The sequence below is a fragment of the Cervus elaphus genome, chromosome 24 (assembly GCF_910594005.1).
Source record: "Cervus elaphus chromosome 24, mCerEla1.1, whole genome shotgun sequence".
Taxonomy (NCBI): domain Eukaryota; kingdom Metazoa; phylum Chordata; class Mammalia; order Artiodactyla; family Cervidae; genus Cervus; species Cervus elaphus.
This window is the reverse complement of record NC_057838.1, coordinates 22,865,374-22,880,446: the sequence shown is the minus strand read 5'-3', so window position 1 is coordinate 22,880,446 and position 15,073 is coordinate 22,865,374. Positions and strand designations below refer to the sequence as shown.

Here is a 15,073-nt window from a genome sequence, read left to right as displayed (position 1 = left end):
AATTCTTATTCTACATGAGTATAATACTGGGTCATCATCTCTACATGTGTTGAACACAGCATGAAGTTGGTTAAACTGAGTTAATCCTGTAAGACATTCAAACCACAGCGAACCTCAAGTCCCTGCCAAGCAACACTTATCTGCAACACTTCGCCTTTTCCAACAATTGCACCTCTCCAAACAGATGCATCCCCAAAATAAACATTTAATCTTGAAACACTTATTTTAAACACTAATCAAGAACTGTTTCATCCACACCCTGCCCTCCATCTCTCCGATTCCACTACTGCATCCCCATTCTCCTCCCGTTGTGATGCCATGAAAAAGTAATGGACACTGTTATTCTCACACTCAACCTTTAATCAATGAACCTACATTACACTTTTTCTTTTTAAGGGCAGAAGTGCTGAGTCATTAAATGGAAACTCAAAGAAAAAGAGCTACAAGCAGTTGAAGTTTAGGATCCCATTATTTTCCTGGCCAGGTCTCCACAGCCTTATATTTGTATATCCCACGGTGGAAAAAGGAAAGCAAACACTTGAACTTTTTTCCCCTCCCCGTCGAAGAAAGAGAGATGGGTTTCCTTAGGTCCTCTGGCTTCCAGCAACATACCCACGGGCACAAGAAGCAGGCCCGGCTGGAGCTACATAACTTAACAATCTGGGTGTGAATAACACCTGGCAGTAGTCAAGCATTAACCCTGACACTCCTAGCTCGGGCTTCATTCGGTTCGGATCAAGGAGGAAGGGGGAAAAAAAAAAATCCCATACAAGCTCCACGCCCTCCACCGGCCTGACACCTTTCCCCGGGTGGCCGGCCGGGGACAGACCGAGGGAGTGGTGTGTCGGGGAGAGGGAGGAGGAGCCCTGAGCACCCAAAGCGCAGAGACAGCGGCCCGAGTTCATTTCTCCCACAATGGGAGTAACGCTGTCCCCGCTCGCGGACCGAGGCTGCGCGTTCGAGACCCGGCGTGATGCCCGAGGACGCCGCAGGCAGGGGGCGACCTCGACCCCGGGGCCCGCCGGAGGGGGCCTGGCCCCCAGCAGGGGTCGGCGGCAGCGCGGACCTCGCCAAGCTGCAGAGGCCGAGAAGCGGGGGCCCCGTTCCCCGCCAAGGCCGGCGGGAGGAGCGGCCCTTACCTGTGTCCGGGCGCGGGTTGGGGCTGCGGGCGCCGCCGGGAAGGGCCGGAGCGCGGCTCGCCGTCCGGGAGCCTGTCGGAGCGAAGGGCGAGGGGCGCGGAAGGTGGACTCGGTCCCAGGTCCCCGGCCAGGCGGGCCGGGCAGGGCGCGGCGGCTACCGGCGCCGACGGCCGGTCAGTCAGTCACGCCGGTGTCCCCTCGGCGCCGCGGCTGAGACAGCGGGAACCGGCCCCCGGGAGGAGCCGCAGCCCGAGCGGCGGGCGGCGGAGGCGGAGGAGGGGCGGGGCCACAGGGTCGGCGACCCACTCACCCGGAAGTACTTGTGGTCGCGGCGGCGCGCGCTGCGCGACGGGCTTGACCCCCGCGGCTGGCTGCGCGCCGCCGGAGGAGATGAGACTCTGGACCCCGAGTAGGGTGGAGGCTCGGGCGGCCTCCTGAGGCGGCTCCTCCAGGCCCGCGGGGCCCACCCCGCTCCTCCGCCCCCAGGACGGGGGTCGGGAATGTGAACTGATGCGCGTGCCCGTTGGAGGCTATCCCTGCCTCGGTCACCTCTAAACTGTCCGGCCTAGAGGGCTTGGGTGAGTGGGCCGGGGCGGCAGTTCAAACCGTTGGAACGTAGGTGGGTGGGTGCGGTCGAAACGCTGGAAGCCTTATTTCCAAAATGAATGATTTTGGAATGATTTCCGGTGAAGAGTGCTGGGGGCGGGGCTGGGGGGAAAATACAGAGTCCGTTCAATATCTGATGGACTCGGACCTGTCATTCACTCCGAGAGTCTCTGTCGAGATCCACCAGCTTCAGGGCCCTGGAGAAAGACCAGAGGTCCTGCTCTTTGGGAAGCTGATCTTCTAGTGGGGTGGGCGGATTTAAGCAAATAAGGCAATGACAGATTGCGGTGAGGCTCCGCAGGAGATACAAAAAGGTGATGAGAGATCCTGTAGGCGAGACCTCTGGCAGGAGGAGACCTCCAGAGGGAAGTGGCAGTTGAGCAGCCTCCTGAGCAGAAGGCAGAAAACACTTCAACACAACTTTGCATCCGGGACAGTAGAAGGTTCCAGGACCCGCTGGATAAGCCCATGATTCCATGTTAAGAACCTGGCTCGAATGCCTTCTAAGGGCTGTTTGTCTGCTGCCCACACCTGCGATTTCAGAAGGCTTGTTCACCTTTTAGAGTTCATGAGGGCGGGAGTGCGGCACTGCGAGGGAGGCGTGGCTTAAGGAACTGTGGTCTCCGGGCAGAGAGACACCAACAGGTGGCTTCATGGCCGGAGGATTATAATACCATCAGCCTTGGAAAGACAAAGTCTCCAACCTCGCGCTCTTTCTCTTTCCATGTCGCTGTTTTTCTCAAGACCTGTGAACAAATATTGAAACTTGTTTTTACCTGGGATCAAGAGGTGCTTAATATCCCCAAAAGATCACACTACGTTATGATCTGAAAAAAAGGATTAATGACGTGTTTTGCTCAGTTAAAGATAAACTAAAAAGCAGACTTGCAAGAGAGAACCTATTCAGGTTCCCGAATAATACCAATAATGTTTATTAAGTATTAGTTTATGTGACTGCATAATTAATGGAAAGACTGTTTGGAATGATATTAGGATTGGATGGGACTTCCGTGGTGGTCCAGTGGTTAAGACTCCATGCTCCCAATGCAGGGGGTCTGGGTTTCAGATCCATGGTTGGGGAACTATTAATAGATCCCACATGCCACAACTGAAAGATGGGGCATGTGACCGACAACAAGGAAAAAGATCCTTCCAGCCACAGCTACGACCTGGTGCAGCCAAATAAATAACTACAAATAAATGTGTGTATATTTAGGATTAGATTCTCTTGCTTTTTAAAATTTTACTCCTTAGCCACATGTTTCACCTTATACCAAACAGAGAAAGAAAGGTCTTGCTGTGTCTTCTGGGAAAACTGGGAGGCAGCTCACAACAGTATTTGCACAACATTCTACTAAACTCTTAAATATATGATCCCTTTCAGTTCTAGGACCAACCTTGAGATATGGGGATTGTTATACCCATTTTGGTAACAAAGTCATTGAGATTCAGAGAAATAATGATTTGTCTAAGGTAACAAAACTAGTAGCTGAGAGAGTCTGAAATTTGAAACTGAATTTGAAACTCTCGTCTTTCTGGCCCTAGTACTCCTTTTATTTTATGCCGCATTGCTGTAATTTTAATATTTAAGAGGGAAATATAAACGAAGCGTCCAGCCAAGCAAATGTCTATGTTGCTCTTGTAATTTTATTAGGAAAGTATACTTTAAGGTAGGGTGCCATAAGGCAATTTTGGAAATTATCTGTGTTTTTAGTTCTCCCACAGTAGAATATTTGCCATCTGTTACCCCCCCAAAAAATTTCACTTGTTTTAAGAGTTCCTGATGTCACGTGTCTTTTGAAGGCTCCCAAGAATGTTCTGATGCTAACATTTTGTTATTGCAAGGGGATCCTTACTAAATGCATCACTCTGAACTGTTTCACAAGCAGTCTTTCCCTGCACATTCTTTCCACCAAAAATATGTGTTCCCAGATCTTTATGGGATATTCTGACATGTGAATGCCCCCAGGTCTGTGTGAGCTAGCTTCTTTAGGGACATATTAATAGATGAAGGAAAAAATCTTTTTGAGCAATGAGGTGGTAGGATTTGTACATTTTTGTTCATTTCATATTAAAATCCTTCACATTTTTCTTTGATGATGTCAAGAAATAAAAGTTTTCCTTTCTCAAGAGCAGACACTCATTTTTGCGGTTTTCACAAAATTGAATTTCGCAAACAATGCTATGTTTCACTCTATGCAACTCTCTGGAAAACATTAGTTCAAACATTAAAAATAGGACGCTACTTTTCAGAGCCCAATCTTTTTTATTAGTAAAGTGTGTGTATGTAAGCACACTTCTGGAAGCATTTTAAAAATTTTTGTTAACTCCTTACAAACCTGCGGAAACCTAGCAAAGCAACCGTCTTTGCTTACGTGTCTGTGCTTTCAGTTCTGTTTCCAAAAATGCCTTCTTATCTAGACTTACTACTTTTTATTGCTTTCCTTTTTGGTGAGGAGGGGAGTTACAGACTCACAAGAAGTTACAAAAATAATACAGAAAAGTCCTGTTTACTCTTTATCCAGTTTCCTCAATTGGCAGCATCTTATATATCTATAAAACATTATTAAAACTAAGAAATTGACATTTCACTGTCTTTTGATTATTAGTTTCTTTTTGTGTTTCATCATATTAAAAATTTACCATTTTGCAACAATTCATTTGGCTCTTCTCCCTTTCCTAAATTAGCAAATGATAATATTAATAAACTTGCCACAGTGCTTGTCTAGAATTACAAGTTTACTAAAAAATTTTGTGAGTCAACACACTTAAATGTGATTTATTTGTAAGATTTTTGCTTTTTCTGCTTATATTGTACCATATCTTCCTGCCCTAATAAACCTATAAATTTATACAACTTGCAAATGTGTGTTTTAATATATATCCTCTGACCACTGAAATATTTGCAAAGAGATTTTTATTAAGGAATGCATAAGTTTTCATTTGACAGAAAAGGGAAAAAAAGTTTGCAAACATCTAATTATCCACATGAGAACGCTATGATCTGTTGGTTTGGAAGCCATATCTCACGGCTAATTCTGACTCCATCTGGATTCTCCTAGCAAGAGCAGTTCATCCTTTCCTCTACCAGATAGCAGATAAAGGAAAGAGAAGTGTAATTTCCTTTCTTCAGTCTCAGTGATGTAGGAAAGGTTGATGAGAGGGAAGAATTTGGAGTTTCGTGTTGTTGTTTGGTTATTAGGTTGTGTTTGACTCTTTATGACCCCATGGACTGCAGCATGCCAGGCTTCCTTGTCCTTCACCATCTCCCAGAGTTTACTCAGATTTATGTCTATTAAATCAGTGAAGCTATCTAACCATCTCATCCTCTTTTGCCCCCTTCTCCTTTTGCCTTCAATCTTTCCCAGCATCAGGGAGTTTCTTGTAGGTATCAGTTATGTATAAATGCCTCATCACGATAATCAAGTGATGGCTCTTCTGCATTGTATGCTCTGTAAATAAGTAATCAAACATCCTTCATGTTAGGGCTCATTTAGCACACTTATTTACCTACAGTATACCAGGAACCCAGTTTTGCACTGGTAACACAGGAACACAACAGGGTCTATTTTTAAAATAAGTATTAAGCTCTTCTTATGTGCCAAATACTTCCCAGATGCTACGGATTCAAGGAGGAGTAAAAAGAAAGCTGTGTTTCCTTCTCTCGTGAAACTTACTGTCTGGTAGAGGAGATAATCACACAAAATTCACTCTATAATCCTAATAGGTGTTACTAAGGGCAGGTATGTGGTGCCTGAGGGTGAGGAGGAGGTAGATCCCCCCAGACTGAGAAGCTGCAGCTGGTCTCTTGCTGATGCTTCGAGATGTGGCACCAACAGGAGCTCTGGGCCCTGACTGGGTGCACTCTCATGGGTTTCTCAGTCTGACACACGCACAGAGAGGCCCTCAGTCTCGGGGCAGGACAAAACGAGGCAGAAGTCACCAGCTGGAATCCACCTTGGCTGAGAAATGTGTGCCCACGCCAGGACCAGGTGAGCAGAACCCGCCCCCCCCCCCCCCCCCCACCGAAAACTGCCCCTATGTTAACAATCTAAGCCGACCCTGTTGGGGGCAACTCACTCCAAGCTCACCTGTGTGCTCCCTCTATACTATTTTGCTTTTTCCACACATACTTCGTTTCTTCCACATGTGCTGTGTTTCTAATAAGTGCTTCTGTCTTTTTCACCGTCTTGGTCTATTTTCTTTCATCAAAGGAAACAAGAGCTGAGGTCCTTCTAGCTTTTCACCACCAGAATCAAGGGCATTAAAGTGGAATTCAGTCTAACCTGAGGTATCAGAAATGACTTCTAATAAGAGATGCTATAAGCCAAGATTTAAAACCACCTCAGAGTGAACTCAGTGCAGAAGTTAGGGAAGAGCAAGGAAGACCACAAAGACCTCACAATGGGACAAGCAGAGTCCCAGAGACTAAAAAGAAATGAGGGAGATGACGCAAGATGAGTCTAGAGAACTAAGGGGCCCCATGCAGGGACCTACAGTCTTCCTAAGGATCCTTATCTTCATTTTGAAAGTAATGCAAACAAATTGGAGAGTTTTTAGTAGGAATGACATGATCAGACTTTGTATTTTTAATGATCACCTTGACTTCAGTGTAAAGAATTCATTCCTTAAATAAATATGTCCTCGGTGCACACTACAGGCCAAGTACTGGTCTGTGTCCTGAGTCCACAGAAGTGGACAAATGCAGACTCCCTGTCTTTGAGGATCTCATAGACAATACATAAATCGTACATAAGACGGTGAGACGTGCTCTCAAGAATATTGGAACCCAGGGACTTCCCTGGCAGTCCAGAGGCTAAGACTCCATGCTTCCAGGGCAGGGACCCCAGGTTCGATCCCTGGTCAGGGAACTCGATCTCACGTGCAGCACCTATGACTTTGCATGCTGCAGCTAAGACCTGGTGCAGCCAGATAAATATTATTTTTAAAAAAGAATATTGGAACCCAGGTAAGAATAAGAGGGTTAGGGTCTAGTTGTTTTATTAGTTTGAACCATATGAAATTACTGCTCTCTTTGCATCTTTTTTCTCTTATAACTTCAGGATGATATTTGGTTTATGTGGCACAGCTGAGTAGAATGACATTAGAATTACATCATTCAACCTAACACCTGGAAGAGTCAGAGAAGTCCGAATGAGGTGACCCAAAGAGGCAAGCCATGCAAAGTCATGGCAGGGAAAGCCTCCCAAGCAAGGGACAGCAAATGCAAAGAATGTATTTAGAGTGTTTGAGGAACAAACACTCTTCAGTGTGGCTGAAGAGTAATGGACAAGAGGGAAGATTGGTAGCAGGGGCCAGAGGGTGCTAGGTCTTGTAGACCATGGTATGAAATTTGCTTTTCTTCATTGAGTGAGATGAGCTGTTGAGGAATTTTGACCAGAGGAGCTGCACGACCTGTCATTTTTAAAAGGACTGTTCTGTTCATGGTAGATTCTAGGAAGCCAGTATACAGATGGATCACTGTAAAATCTTTCAACTTTGCTGTGTTTTAAATTTTTCTCAATAAAATGAGAAGACTTTCCTCTGCTGGACTGTAAACAGACTTTGGCTGGGGGGGGCGGCCAGGGAGGGTGAGATCAGGAAGACCCATACTACAATAATTCACACAGGAGTAGAGACAGAAAGATATGGTTAGATTCCAAATAAATTTTGAAGATAGAGCCAATAAATTTTGCTTACATAATGGATTCCAGATGTGAGAAAAAAAGATAATGCTTAAGGTTTTAGACCTGAGCCACTGGAAGGATGGGGTTGCTATCTCCTGAAATCTGGAAGGCAGTCTATTCAAACAGATTTGGAGGAGAAGACTTTTTGGACAAGGTGAGTTTGTGATGCCTGTTGGACATCTAAGTGGAGATATCAAATAAGCAACTGAATATACAATCAGTAATTCACAGTAAACATTAAGACAAAGATATAAAGATCAATGCCTTGAGAATTAAATGGAAATACTCAGTTGAGCCTAAAGCCCATGACTCATGCTGTTGTTCTAGGCTAGTTTTGTTTGTAGGTAGTTATCAGTTACTTTGTATTACCATTCAGAATATTTATATACATTACTATGTTCTGTTCACTTATATGCATTACTATCTGCTATTCACAGTTTTGTTTTTCTCTTGCACACTTCACAATGCCATATCACAGACATTTTATAATGTTCATATAGTAAATTATTGGAATGTAGAGTTTGCTGTTGTTATCATAAAGCATCCATTTTCTTACAAATATTTAATTTGGGCACTTGTAGCTCTCCTATGAAAATAAGGGTAGAATTATGATTTTCAGTCTATTGTGCCACCAAGCCCATATCAGGTCAGTTAAATAAAAGAGAGCCTTCTTATGCGACCTACTTAAAAGCTTTTGCACAGCAAAGGAAACAAAATGAAAAAAGACCCCAGATTGGGAGAAAATATTTGCAAACGATGTAACTGACAGAAAGAAAAAACCTACAAACAGCTTATGATGTTTAACAGCATCAAAACCCAACCCGATCCAAAAATGGGCAGAAGACCTAAATAGACATTTCTCCAAAGAAGACATACAGATGGCCAAGGGGCACATGAAAAGATGTTAAACACTGCCAATTATTGGAACATCGCTAATTATTCCTGAGAAACGCAAATCAAAACTACAATGAGGTATCATCTCACACCAGTCAGAATGGCTATCATCAAAAATCCACAAACAAGAAATCCTGGAGAGGGTGTGGAGAGAAGGTAACCCTCTTACACTGTTGGTGGGAATGTAAATTGGTAAAGCCACTATGGAGAACAGTGTGGAGGCTCCTTAAAAAACTAAGGTAGGGCTACCATATGACCCTACATCCCACTCCTGGGCATATATCCAGAGAAAAACATGGCTGAAAACGATACATGCACCCCAGTGTTCACTGCAGCACTGTTTATAATAGCCAAGACATGGAAGCAACCTAAATGTCCATTGACAGAAGAGTGGATAAAGAAGATATTGTACATAAACACAATGGAATATTATACAGCCATTAAAAATAATGAAATAATGTCATTTGCAGCAGTATGGATGAACCCAAGATTGTCATTCTGAGTCAAGCAAGTCAGATAAGCAGAAACATTGTATGACATACCTTATATGCAGAATCTAAAAAGATATAATCAATTTGTTTAAAAAACAGAAACAAACTCACAGACCTAGACAAGGAACTTACGGTTGACGGGGAAGGATGGGGGGAAGGGATAGTTAGGAAGTTTGGGGTCGACATGTACACACTGCTTTATTTAAAATGGATAACCAACGAGAACCTACTTTGCTCAATGTTATGTGGAAGCTGTAGCCTGCCAGGACGTTCTGTCCATGGGATTATCTCGACAAGAATACTGGAGTAGGTTGCCGTTTCCTCCTCCAGGGGCATCTTCCTGTCCCAGGGATTGAAATTGTGTCTCCTGAAGCTTTTGTATTGGCAGCTGGATTCTTTACCCACCTAGGGGAGAAGAGATACATGTATACGTATGGCTGAGTCGCTTTGCTGTTCGCCTGAAACTATCACAGCATTGTTAATCGGCTGTAATCCAACACAAAATAAAAAGGTTAATTAAAAAAGAGAGAGCCTTCTTAGAAAAAAAGAAAGGCTCAGCTATCCTCCATGTTAGCTTAAAACTCAGACTTCATGTGATAGCAAGACAGTTCCCAACAAGTTCAAGTGTACATGCACCCAGTCCAAGTCCAGCAAGAAAGAGATCCTTCACTGTAGTCTTGGATTCACTAACGGAACCAACATGGCTACCTGCCCATCCCTTAACAAATTACTGAGCTTGGAAAATTCTGTGCTGTGATTGGCCAAATATGAGTCATACACTTTACCTCTGGTTCACCCAAAGAGCGTGGACTATAGAAGAGGAGTGTTCTCCAGAAGAAAAAACTGGATCACTGTCACCGAAATAAGGAAATGGATGAAAAAAAGTGTTAGTCACTTAGTTATGTCTGACTCCTTTGTGACCTTATGGACTGTAGCCTGCCAGGCTTCTCTGTCCATGGAATTATCCAGGCAAGAATATTGGAGTGGGTTGCCATTCCCTTCTCCAGGGGATATTCCTGACCCAGGGATCGAACCCAGGTCTCCTGCATTGCAGGCAGATTCTTTACTATAAGGAAGTGGACTTTGTTGTTTCCAAGTCATGTCCGACTCTTTGCGACCCCATGAACTACAGCACCGGCTTCCCTGTCCTTCACTGTCTCCCAGAGTTTGCTCAGATTCCTGTCCATTGAGTCGGTGATGCTATCTAACCCTCTCCCTCTTCTCTTTTTGCCTTCAGTCTTTCCCAGCATCAGGGCCTTTTTCAGGATGGATAGCGATGATCAAAAAAACAATGCATACTACACCTAGAACTGAAAAGGCCTAAGCATTGTTACTTCCTTAAGTTCTTGAAAGATGTTAGTAATGCCACGCATGCACTTTGAATCTCTTCTGATTCTGTCTATAATACTGCATGTCCCTCTGAACCATTCAGCTGTCACATACTCACTTGTTATTGCTGAATGAACCACAACCAAAAGTAAATGCAGGAACCTCAAAGTTAACCAGCTGGAAGGGTCAGTATCTCAGCACGTCACTTTCCAGGATACTCCCACCTAGGTATTACAGGTAGTTTCTTGTCCTGCAGTTCTTTCCTATTGTCAGCCTGCCTGAAACATATTTATTTGCCCTCAGTACCCTGGAGGCAGGGTGGCTGCTAGCTAAGGTGCCTGGGAAACCACTGCAGAAGCAAGTGACAATGAATCAGCTTAAATTCATCTTCTAGAAGGATATTTACATAGTGTAGAATCTTGAAAGCAAAATGTATCTGCAGATATGTCTTTTTAGCTTCACCATTTCCATTTCTTTCTATACTAATAGGTTACTCCCCCACCCCCCGCTCCCCCTGCCCACCCCATTCCCCCCCTGCTGCAAGATGATCTAACTTGTTTGGCTTTTTTTAAAAAAACATTTTAGTTCAAATGTTGCTGCAATAAATGGATAACTTTGGTATAAAGGAAATGTTGACTCTACCTGGAATTTGGGTCTGGAATTTGGGTCCCTCCTCCTCTTTGTTGCTTCCCCGGACACCAAACATCACACTCGGTGTCCTAGGACCTGCTTCGAGTTGGCCATAAGACTGGCATAAAATCAAGCCAAATCTAAATGAATGGTTGTTGAAGTTACTCTCATATCCTGGAGCTGTGTGTGTCATAAAACAGGCTGCTTTTATTAAGAAGCACAGTTCTAATCAGAATCATTGCTCTGTGGTCCTGTTCATCAAAATTTCATGTTTGGAAACTGGATTTGGGTCTGGTTAGTTTTAAAATTTCTAATGTGGGAAAAGGTAACATAGGATAGTGTTAACCATGCACTTAGTAAACAGTATGTTCTAGATGATTCCAACATTGTTAATGCTGTACGTAGAGAATTACAAGAAGAGATACCCAAATGTTAACCTTAAGGAATGGAATTATCAATTATTTAACTTGATTGCTTACTTTTCAAAATAGTCCTAGATGACATGTACCACATCTGTCTCAGATAAACTAACTTTTAGAGAAAGAATAGTTTATCATACCAATATCCCAGAGTCAAAATATGCAACGAATACAAGTGAAAAATACATCTAATTGTGCTTCTCACTGCTCAAAACCAGTGTGGATCTTTTTCTTGCTTGGCATACATCATTTGTTCTTTTCTTTTAAAAAAGCAAACCATGTCCTGGATTCTTGGGAGTAAATATAAAATACAAGTATGGCTCCTGCCTTCCTAGAATTAACTAGCTAACTAACCAACTAACTTTCTAGTGGAGAAATAAGCCGACAGCAAACCAAGGGTGTTACAGTCGATAACAGTTTTATGCATCCCTCACCAAAACACCCAACCCTCCTTCTACAGAATAAATTCTGTCCTTGGCACATCAGGGCTTCTGTCACAGCTCAGATGGTAAAGAATTCCCCTGCAATGCAGGGGACCCTGGTTCGATTCCTGGGTTGGGAAGATCCGCTGGAGAAGGGATAGGCTACCCACTCCAGTATTCTTGGACTTCCTTTGTGACTTAGCTAGTAAAGAATCCTCCTGCAATGCGGGAGACCTGGGTTTGATCCCTGGGTTGGGAAGATCCCCTGGAGAAGGGAAAGGCTACCCACTCCAGTATTCTGGCCTGGAGAATTGCATGGACTGTAAAGTCTATGGGATCACAAAGAGACGGACGCGACTAGGCGACTTTCACTTTCACTCACTTGGAACGTCAGATGACAAGCGTGTTGAACTGTCTCATGGCAGCACTCACTGGTGGTCAGTGCTTCCGTTTGAGCCTCATCCCTATCGTGTTCACATGGCAGTTTTCAATTATCAGGGCATTGTTCAATTATTCAAGTATTCACACACATAGAAAACGAACTTAGGGTTACCACAAAGAAAGGGGGATGGATGAGTTAAGAGGCTGTGATAACATACATCCACCACTATGGGTAAAATAGATAACAACAAGGACCTACTGTATAGCACAGGGAACTATCCTCAGTGTTCTGAAATAACCTATAAGGGGAAAGAATCTGAAAAAGAATATATGTGTAACTGAGGCACTGTGCTATACACCTGCAACTAATACAACATAGTAAATCAACTGTACTTCAATTTTTAAAAAAGAAGAAAAAAATGATTTGAGTGCTTACTTGCTCTTATTTTATAAAAATGAAAGTCCAAATACTAGTTACAGGAAATGTAGACTGTGTAAGTGTAATTTGAATGATACAAAGATGAAATTGTTAAGTGGGCCAGAAGGAGTGAATCTCTAGCCTCAAACAGACAATCAGGCATTCAAGATTGTAAACAGAGTGAAAGAAAGAGGAAAATCAGAGAGCGAGAAAATCCTGGAAAGATTCATTGTTAAATGTTGTAGCTAGAAGTTTAGGTATGTTTAGAGATTTTGATCTCACGTCTTAGCTCTGTAGGAAAGGATTCCTCCTAAAACAAGTAAGTTTGTCGGATTTTTAGATACATTTGCTGGAGTGCTTTATGTTTGAAAGTTGGAACTGCCTTTGGTTTCCACCACTGGCTGTAGAATGTATTCTAAATCAACTATCACGTCAGTGATGTTAACATCCACAAGTTTATAGTGATATTAAGAAAAGAGAGAACTTACAAGCCATCTACAAGTTGCTATCGTAAGTGGCTAAAGTATATATTAATGGTAAAAGAAGAGGAAGAGTAAAACATGCATTCTGCCTTTCTTGGACAAACTGTATTTTAGGGTAGCCAAAGAGTTGTTAAGGAAAAGTCCTTCTGTATGAAATATTTCCTACTAATAAATGTAAAAGAAGTGATTTAAAAAATCATTTCAGAAACTAAAAAATATACCATATTTAAATAACAGTCATCAATGGTGGCAACCCACTCCAGTATTCTTGCCTGGAAAAGTCCATGGACAGAGGAGCCTGGCGGGCTGCAGTCCATGGGGTTACATGACTGAGCATGTGTGCCCGAGGGTGGAGGGAGATGGGTTGGTAGCAATAAAGTGGTAGAACTAAAAAAATAAATCATCAGTGGCTGCTAAAACCACTGAATGAAAGATGGATGGATAGAGTTTTAACGATGGATTGGGTGGACAACACCTGGACCCACTCATCAGATGTAATATCACTAAGAGTTGAATAACCGTACATCATACACGTCCTAAGATGGTGCAATCAAAAATATACTGAGTCACCTATGAAGTATTTTTGCCATTCCCCCAAATACTTTGAGTTTGAATCCAATCAGTCCTTCAAACATAGCTATCAGTTTATGGGGAGAAGGGAGAATGAACAATTTAGGAAAGTGTCAAACAACACCAAGAAGATGTAATCAAGTAACCCAAGAATGTGGAGACTTCTACATAACAAATGAGAGGATTTCCTCAATAAAGAAATTTACCTTAACAAGAGATTTAGACACCAAACAACCAAATAGACTATGCAAATCCTGATTTGACCAATCAATTATAAACAGATGTTTCAGACATTTTTGAGCCAGTGGGGAAATGTGACCAAAGACTGGATATTAGATGATGTTAATATTAAGGAATTATTAATTTCAAGGTTAGTCATTTTGTCAGTGTCATAATGGTATTGTGTCACAAGCATACAGTGGTGATGTTTTCTAAAACAGTCTGTTGTCTATTATGGACATAAAATGAATAAGGGTGAAATCCTATGATCTCTAGGACTGCCATTAAGATACTCCAGAGGGAAGGGAGAAACAGCAGAACAGATAAAAGAAGTTTAGGTGAGGGTTGATAAGGGTTCAGACTCAGTGATGGGGAGTTCTTGGTGGTCTAGTCGCTAAGACTCTGCTCCTGATGCAGGGGGCTGCGGTTTGGTGCATGGTCTGGGAACTAGGTCCTGCAACGAAGATCAAAGATCCCGTGTGTCACAACTAAGACCTGGTGCAGCCAAATAAATAAGTAAATAAAGATAAAATGTTTTTAAAAAAGGCTGAGTGATGGGTTTATGCTGGAGATGGGGTATACTATTATATTCTCTATATTATGTGTATGTTTTATATTTGCCATAATAGGATGTGAAAATTTAAACCAACGCATACATACAAGCTTCAGGGCAGCTTATTTCTGCACCTGACTTGTTACCTGGGGAAGAGACTGAGTGCACAATGAATCCAAAGAACTATCACACTGGGACCCCTGAGTCAGTGTGGGTGCACCTATCTAAATGTGTAATCCCAAGGGGAGGAGCACCTCCCTTTCTTTTTTGTGGAGTCCCTGAAGGGAAATACAGAAGGAACAGCCACTGTGAGGACAAGAGCCTCCATCCAAATCACTTCTTTCGGATGGCCTGTGTATTCACAGATGACCAGAGGATTGGTCGCCGAAGCCCTCCCCCACACCTGGGGCTGCAGGAATAATTATCTCAGGCTGGGGTGTTCATATATGGGCTTCCCTAGTGGCTCAGATGGTCATCTGCCTGCAATGTGGGAAACCCGGGTTTGACCCCTGGGTGGGGAAGATCCCCTGGAGAAGGGAAAGGCATACGTATAAGGTATAAGGACATTGTGCTTGGATCCTGCGGGCAGCAGTGGACGCTGACAAGACCACTGCTTTCCAAGGGCACACCTTTGGAAAGTTCCAGAGTCAGCAATGACACCAGGCTCCTAGCTGCTACAGCACAAGACTAACACCTTTCAGAGCAGTCAGCCCTGGTTGCGATGGCTGTGAGCCCCAGATGCAGGGGAGGAGGTGGAGCCAGGAGGGAAGGGGAGGTCTGGGATTCCCAACCGACTTAGCCATTCGGGGCTTGTGCTGACAAACCAGAGACAT

General features: G+C 43.4%; 1 protein-coding gene across 24 annotated transcripts in view; it reads right to left on the bottom strand.

Moving 5' to 3' along the window:
- Window positions 1-4,590, bottom strand: part of LRRFIP2 (LRR binding FLII interacting protein 2) — a 110,182-nt gene extending 105,592 nt beyond the window's left edge. For 8 of the 24 annotated variants that reach the window (XM_043885734.1, XM_043885738.1, XM_043885732.1 and 5 more), the window contains exon 1: window positions 1,140-2,466. The gene's annotated coding sequence lies outside the window, so the exon portion shown is untranslated. Of the gene's footprint in view, window positions 1-1,139 lie in introns of all 24 variants that reach the window. The other 16 variants (XM_043885736.1, XM_043885741.1, XM_043885739.1 and 13 more) reach the window with 12 other exon arrangements.
- Between the last annotated feature and the right edge of the window lie 10,483 nt (window positions 4,591-15,073).